We start from the raw sequence: 8,732 nt of genomic DNA, 5'->3' as shown, positions 1-8,732 counted from the left end.
GGGCATGTGTTCAGACTTATTATGTCTCGGTCATCTCATCGAACGTGGGCTAATTTTTCATCATTAATTTAATTCAAATTTTGAGATTTTTTCTTTTCTTTTGAACAAATAATATTAGGAAATAATATTATCTATGTTGCTAGCACATTGTGAGATTAAATGCACCTTCTTCCTCTTAATGTTTATAATATCGATTGTTCCAAAAAATGAAAAAGATTATCCATGTTAAGGAGGTGGGAGAGTGGACTAAATGTCATAATGGGTGAATAATAATGTGGTTTAAATTTGTGTTTGGTGACCTCTCATTTACAATTGAGGAAGAATATCATTAAATCGTAATACTAAGTGACAATTTAATTTTAAAATTTATGTCTATTTACTGTACCAATCTCAAAGTTTAAATTTATTTTCTAGTAATAAATAGGCCAAATCAGATAAATGGTCCATGTGATCATAAGGTATTCGGAATATGGCTGTGTAGTAAAAAAATTTAGATTTAAACTCTTACGATGTAGTCCATTTGCAATTTTAGTCTAAAACTAATTTTTCGTTTGATGTTTGTTAAATGCAAGATAAAAATGTAATTTGACCTATGCTGACCAGACGACCCAAGCAACCCAAAAATTACATGTCGTTTCTCCGCCAAACCCTTGATCACTCATCACTGTAGTCCGACGACAGCTTTCCCTCATCCAATTCCTAGTCGCAGCCACCTATCGCAATAGCAATATGAGGTGCTTTGGGAATCCGGAATGATGTGGTGGAGATCGGCAGGAGCTTGAGGACTCCAAGTTCGCTTCGAGATTGCTGGAGCTTCAGAAGAAGCTTAAGAAGAAGGTGAAGATGCTGATGATGGCGGCGGTCACGTGCCGGGGTTCATGGACAAGGTTTTCCTGTTTTGTCACTGAGATTTCGGTGATGCCGGAGCAGGACCAACTTTCCTATGACGCTCCATCATGGTAAAGTTGCTGAATTTCATTTCAAATTGAATGCAATGTTAGTTTTGGCTATTTTCTTTTTGTCTGTTGGTTTAATTTTCTAATGTAGTAAAAGATCAAGTTTCTTGGGAGGAAACTTTGAGTTCGTTTTGAAGAAATCAAAATTTACTCAAAAGCTGTTACGATGATTTTCGCTCGGTTCGATTTCGTGTTCTAATTTTGTAATGGTAGATACCGGAGTTGGTATCAGAGACCTCTGAATCTGTTTGTGCTTATGATACAACGATTGACAACATAATTTGAAACAAACTGAGCTGGATATTCGTGCTGACAATTTTGTGTTTACTGAATTCAAGCTAAATTTATTGCAGATTTCAGACCTGGTTTTGTGTAAATACAAACCAAAGAGAGAGAGAGAGAGAGAGCTCATCCTCATTTTCCTTTGATCTAGATGCTCTTTTTGGTTCCTTTTTTGGTGGTGGCGGCCTTCCGATGGAGGCGCGTTAGATTTGGTGGTGGTTGCTGGTTTCTCATTAGTTTTAGAATTTCTGTTCTTTCCGTTATGCTTTTTGGGCTTTGTGTTGTATTTACTTTTTCTTGATGGGCTTGTGTTTAAGTTGTGGGATGCCTTTTGGGTTATCTTTTCCTTGCACTAGTTTTTTTGTTTATTAAAAACGTAACTTAGTTTGTCCCCAAAACAAAAAAGAGCAAACAAATGAGGAAGAAGAATCAAATTACAATTTTACCCATATGTTAATGGAAATTTAAAAGAAAAATCATTTTTTAATTAAATGTGCAAACGGATTGCACCACAAAAGCTAAAATTCAATTTTTTTTTTTACTACGTAAACTATCTTCCAAATACTTTAATCTCGCAAAAACCATTTATCCGACTTGACCTAATAAATAACATAATGAGCATTATCTTCAATGTGCAAACGGATTAAACTATAAGACAAATCCGAATTTTTTGACCAATTGATCCACGCAGCTTTTATTCAAGTTAATTGGCATGAAGACCACAGTGTTTCCCGCCAAATAAAAGAGTGGTGGTCGGGTGCGGGGTCCACATACTAAATCAGGGGGAATGAAGCTTGGTCCCACCATTTCCTTTCTCTCAAATGGCTAGGGCTGGGTTCGGTTGGCAAACCATGCCACATTCCTTATGCCACCTGCCAGCCACATATACATAATTACTGAAAATCAATTACCGCTAGCCAATTGTCTTCTTGCGGTTGCCAAAAATCGGTTCAGCCAAAATTATTGGCTGGTTGGGTTGGTAAATGGCACAACTGATGGTTTGCAAATAAGCTACAAAAACAACAGCTCAATACCATGTACCGACCTATAAACAACAAACCAGAAAAGAGAAAAAGAAGTTGTTGCTGTAATTTTTCAATTGATGATAAGCCAACATAATCATGACTTGATAAATTAAAATGGAAATCAAATTGAAACTTAATAAGCCAACAACAATGTCAGCAAACATAATCCAAATAATTATAAGTTCACAAACTCAAAAGTCTAACTAATATAATTGTCTAAATTCAATTGTAGCAATAATGCATAAACAAAAACTCAAAACTCAAAAGTATGGCTCTAGTTATAAGATCCCCTTATTATAATCCCCTTATTATAATCCCAAAACAAATAACTTGTTGTTTTGATAATGCAACATCACTGAAGTAGCAGCAACCAATGCATGTGAAATCTTCCATGAATCAATTCTTCGAAGCACTTGGAATTGATGTTCCTGCTTGAGATGTAGAATCATCAACTATTTCAATTCAAATGTTACATAAAAAATGTATGATTAGAATAAGAAGTATATTGAATAATAAATTAAAAACATCAATAAACATTGGATTGAAGTACTATAATTAGAATTAGAAAAAATAAAGCAATACTTACATTTTTCTAGTTCTTCACATGTCTTGTATAATTCAAGCTCTTCCTCTGTTGGCTCTTTATAGAAGTTGAATCCACCTGCCCTAATACTTCTCAAATTTCTTCTTCATCGAATAAACCACCTTTTGCAATGTGGGATCTCTAGTATCCTTCATTTTTTTTTGTCAATCTCAACTTGAATTGAACTTATTTCTAAGAATAGCAAATTAGAAGTTGTAGCCTTGGTGGCACTGAATTTTAATGTTGTTTCATAAAACTTCTTCAGAAAATGAGTGAATGAACGTACGTCCTCCCAGTTATCATCACTTGGAGGCCCCACCCTTTTTGTCTTTTCGTCCCCCACCTTTTCTTCAAAATAAGCAACAAATGGAGCATTTTCATCTGCCATTCTCTTAAACACATTTCGATACTTGTAAGCACAATCAAGCATCTTATAGGTGGAATTCCACCTTATAGCTACATCCAAGGGAATGGTTGCCATCTTATCTGACCTCTCTAAGATAGCAAAGTCCCTAAACTTGTCCAACCCGGCTGCACTTGAGTGAATATATTTCACACAATTCCTTATCCCTTTCAATGAGCTAGCAAGATCTTTCATTCCATCCTTAACAATCAAATTAAGAATGTGGCAGGCACACCTCATGTGCAAGTATTTCCCTTCCAACAATAAGGTCTTTAAGGACCTTAATCTTTTCTTCATGTGTTCAACTGCCACATCGTTAGATGTAGCATTGTCCACCACAATACTAAACACCTTCTCAATACCCCAATCATTCAAACATTCATCCAGATGCCTCCCAATGTTGATAGGGGCATATTTATGCGCCCTTGTTTGCTTGTTTTCTTGCATTTATGTTGCTAGTACTTAGTAATTTTAGTACTTTAAGCTATTTTCGTGTGTTTGTAGGTCCAAAGGGCTAAAGGAGCAAGAAAGTGCATTTTGGTGCATTTTGGAGTAGTTTGGGGCATTAAATGGATTGCATATGCTTAAAGCCAAGTAGATGGACGAAATTGAAGACCAAAGGAGGCTAGGAATAAATAAAGAGATGAAGAAATGAAAATGAAGAACAAAGAGTTCACATTCATCACCAACACAACCATGCAGCCACACATTCTTTCTCCACACTTTGCCGTGCATAACCCACCACTTTCCAACCTAATCCACATGCATTCATCATCATAACCTAGCTGCACAAGCCACTCCACATTCATCACCACACATTCCAGCCATTCCACACACCTTTCCAACCTAATCCACATGCATTCATCATCATAACCTAGTTGTCATTCCACTTCTCTGCCGTGCATTATTCCCCCTTCATACAAGCCACTCCACATGCATTTCCAACCCACATGCACCCTTTAATCATTCAACCATGCAGCCACACATTCACCCACATGCACCCTTTAATCATTCAACCATGCAGCCATATATTCATTCTCCTTTGCCGTGCATTTCATACCCTTTCCAACATTCCATTTCATTATTGCAGCCACCATTCACTCTTTAATCCACATGCATTCATCATCATTCACCCTAGCTTTAATTCACATGTTTTCACATTCATTTCCAGCACCAAACATCCCTTTGCCGTGCATAACCATTCAATTCCAGCACCTCCACACACTTTGTTGCAGCTTTCCAGGTTGTCCACTTCATCATTGCAGCCACATATTCACCCACATGCACTCCCATCCCATTTCCAGCTTTCCACCAACCTCCTAGCTGTCATATTCCCTCTTTTAATCATTCATCCACCTATAAATAAACATCCATTGCAGCCACAAAGGAGGGGGGATTCATTCATACACAAATTCACACCAACAAAGATCCTTTTGTGCCGTGCCATTTCACACACCAGAAATCAATCCATTCAGCCATTTCAACCACTCCCCATCCATTCATACACACACCCTACCATTACACAACCATTCCTCCATACAAATACCACCCCAAAACCTATCCTTAGACCTTATGCCGCAACAAAGAGGAAGAGAAGAGGGCCTAAACGTTCATACAATTCAAGTTTGAGTTGTTGGAATGTTTAGGTGTTTCTTTTCCTTTGATTTCAATGTTTAATTTAAATTCTCTTTGTTTTGTACGTATGAGGAACTAAACCCCCCTTGGCTAGGGGGGGGGATTCGAAATACATGTTTATGCTTGCAATATGATTTGATTACTTCTAATTGCGTTTCATAAGTTGTGAATTCAATTTGTTTAACTGTTTGATTGATAACTTATTTATGTATGTTTATTGAGAGTGCACGCTTAATTTTCATGCATGAATATGACGCTAGAATATAAGTGAGTTTCACCTAATAGTTATGAACTTATATTCACAAGTAGTAAAGGTTGATGATCTCAATCGCGTTAAGTAAATTCTTGGCATAAGTTTCATGCAGTTCATAGTAACGAGTGCTTCGTCAATGCTTATGGTTTTCAAAGAACTTAATGATTCTTGCTTGTATCTCTATTATGCAATTCATGTAGGGGACTTGTGGGAAATGTTTTGGGTTGTCGTATGCAATCATCCAATTCAATAACGTTAGGAAAATCTGAGGGTTAATTAGTGCAATTCACGGTTAATCTGGGACGTTGAGAATTCATGGTTTATTGAAAAGCAATTGGAAATCGTTTTATATGCAAGTATAACATGTATGGAGATGAACCCCTTATCTAGCCTTCATTCCATTCATTAAATCCAAATTCGTTTTACAATCTGCTTAGTTTATTAACTTGTTTTGTTATTTCAATTTTCGTCAAATCAAAACCCCCCTTTACTTTCTTGTTCTTTAGTGCTTAGAATCTGTTTAGTTTATGTTTTAAAGTGTTTTGAATCAAGCCATAATCTTAAATTCGTCCAAAATTGGGTTTAAGGTCAGAAACTGCCTAGTTAGTGTTTTTAGGCAGTTTTGAGTCTTTTGAACTTGTTTTGAGTCTTTTGGTTTGTCTTAGTGTTTTAAAGTTTAGTTTTGCATTCTTTGAGTCTAGTATAGTGTTTTATATTGTGTTTTTACGTTTTTGAGTCAAATCCAAGTGATTAACAATCCCTCCTAATCCCCGGTCCAGAACGATCCCTACTTACATACTTACTACAATTGATAAAAAGAGGGTTTAATTTGTGTGCGTATAATTCTTGCATCAAATGTCATCACCCTTATGACTTGTGATTTTTTTGAATGCTATGATCCTTTTATGTAGTTTCCAATCATTGTCCAAGAAGTGGGCAGTGACAACCATGTAGTTTATGTTTTGGATCGAGGTCCAAGTATCAGTTGTGATACTTATTCTTTGATCCTTCATCGCACTCTTGATCTTAGCTTTCTCAGTTAAGAACAACTCCCACACACCAGTAGCAACCTTTTTCCTATTAGGCACCTTGAAATGAGGTTGAAGCTCAAAGCTATACTTCAAAAACCCTTCCCCCTCAACTGCCCTGAATGGCATCTCTGATCACAAATTCATTGAGAACATCTTCACAACTTTTCTGGTTAAATGATAGGAGCATATTCATGCGACTTAAATAGCTTGTTCTCGTGCATTTACGTTATGTTTCTTTAGTTATTTTAGTACTTTAAGCTATTTTCGTGTGTTTGTAGGTCCAAAGGGCTAAAAGAGCAAAAAGATGCATTTTGGAGACTTTTGGAGCACTTTTGGGCTAAGGATGGATAGCCTATGCTTGGAGCCAAAGTGTTGGACGAAATTGAAGACCTAATTGAAGACCAAAGTGTTGGAACCTTGTTCCCTTTAGTTCTAGGACATTTAAACCTTTTCTTTATCCATTGCACATGCATCTCCATAAACCATCAACACATTTTCACCAACAATCTGCCCAAAAGCCGTGCATCACACATGCATTTCCAGCTCCCCCCTCTTGCATTCCCATCAGATTTCCAACCTAATTCACATGCATTCCATCCTTTAATTCACCCACATGCACTCATAATCATTCACACCTTGCATTCACATGCATTTCCAACCTAATCACTCACCCACACAATCTGCAATCATTAAAACAAACACCATCATTGCCGTGCATCCCATTCCATCTCCCATTTCAGATTGCATTCCATTCATTCCAGCCAAGCCACATGCACTTCCTTTAATTAATTCATCCTAGCTGTCAAAGCACATGCACATTCACCCTAATCATTCACATACACAACCTGCACATTCTCCTTGCATTTCAGCCATTCCACATGCATTCATCATCATCACTCTAGCTTTAATTCACATGCACATTCAACATTCCAGAAATCCTCTCAAAACCGTGCATTATCCCTTTCATTTCTGTCAAAGCACATGCATTCCCAACCTTTAATCACATGCATAAATCAGCCACATGCATCTCCCATCACCATTTCAGATTTCCACCCACCTCCTAGCTGTCATGTTCCCTCTTATTTACCTATAAATAAGCATGCATTTCAGCCACAATTCATTCATACTCATTCATACACATTTCAGTCACAAACACTTCCATTCCATTGTACATACCACCAACACTTCCCCCTTTGTGCCGTGAGTCTCCCTTACAATCCAAACACCATTATTCCATTTTCACCACTCCCCAAACCATTCACACCACCAAACCTCACCTTAGACCTTGTGCTACAACAACGAGGAAGAGAAGAGTGCCTAAACGTTCATACAATTCAAGTTTGAGTTGTTGGAATGTTTAGGTGTTTCTTTGATTTCAATGTCTAAATTCAATTCTCTTTGTTTTGTACGTATGAGGGATGGAAGAGAAGAGTGCCTAAACGTTCATACAATTCAAGTTTGAGTTGTTGGAATGTTTAGGTGTTTCTTTGATTTCAGAATAGGGTCCCTTATTAATTCTATGTTCATTCATGTTTTATATTTTTATGTCAAATCTTTTGTAAACATGAAGTGTAACTAATCTCTCTCTAGGGATTCGATGTAGCCTTGCAAAGTTTGCCATGTAATCAAGTTAGAATGCTCAGTTTGTCCATCTATTTCTTGTTTCATTCTCTGATTTAATTGTAACTTTGTGAGTTGATTTTAATGTTTGATCACCATTTGAATTAACCACAGGTTGTTTAGCCAAGATTAAAGCACACATCATGCATAATCTTGGTGGATATGTGAATGAATGAAGGGAATGTTTTGCAAACATCCTGCCGAGTGTTCCCTTTGGTTTTGTGAAAGTTTCTTGTGCACTACATATTCTTGATTAGGAACCAAAGTTGCACATCACAATTAGGCTCATGATTAGAGACATTTGATCAAATCCACACATCATATGGTTGATCATATCTAAGTGAAACAAACTCAAGAAATAGGTAGATGGATGAGTATAATCTGATTTAACAAGCATGGACTTGGCTTAGCAATGGTAAAATCGAATCCCTAGCTTTATCTCCATTGGTACTATCCCATTTTATTAGTTGTTGATTCGTTTATTTGTGTTTACTTTATTTCCTTATGCTTTCAAATTACAACAACAAAAATGGCCCTTAGCTAGGTTCCCATCCATTCAATTCTATCACATTCATCTTTACATTCTGTCTAGTTTATTAATTTGTTTCATTATTTCAAATTCGTCAAAACCAATCCCCCATTTATTTTAAAGTGTTAGATTAGTTAGAAATACATTTAGTTTGTGTTTTTAAGAGTCTTGAGTCAAGTTACAACTTAATTTCGTCCAAATTCACCAAAGTGCTCAAAACTGCCCAGAAAGTGATTTTAAGGCAGTTTTGAGTGTTTTGGGTGATGTTTGAGTCTTTTGGTTTGTTTTAGTGTTTTAAAGTTTAGTTTTGCATTCTTTGAGTCTAGTATAGTGTTTCATATTGTTATTTTACGTTTTTGAGTCAAATCCAAGTGGTTAACAATCCCTCCTAATCCCTGGTCTAGAACGATCCCTA

General features: G+C 36.6%; 1 long non-coding RNA gene across 1 annotated transcript; it reads left to right on the top strand.

The window, feature by feature from the left end:
- Positions 1 to 585: 585 nt before the first annotated feature.
- Positions 586 to 1,593, top strand: LOC137709724 (uncharacterized). The gene is made up of 2 exons (XR_011064921.2): positions 586 to 959; positions 1,310 to 1,593. It is a non-coding gene; the product is annotated as an uncharacterized LOC137709724 (long non-coding RNA).
- The last annotated feature ends 7,139 nt before the right edge of the window (positions 1,594 to 8,732 follow it).

The sequence above is a fragment of the Pyrus communis genome, chromosome 6, assembly GCF_041283825.1.
Source record: "Pyrus communis isolate YQ-2024b chromosome 6, ASM4128382v1, whole genome shotgun sequence".
NCBI lineage: Eukaryota > Viridiplantae > Streptophyta > Magnoliopsida > Rosales > Rosaceae > Pyrus > Pyrus communis.
Note: the sequence above shows the minus strand (reverse complement) of the source record. Positions and strands in the feature narration are given on the sequence as shown.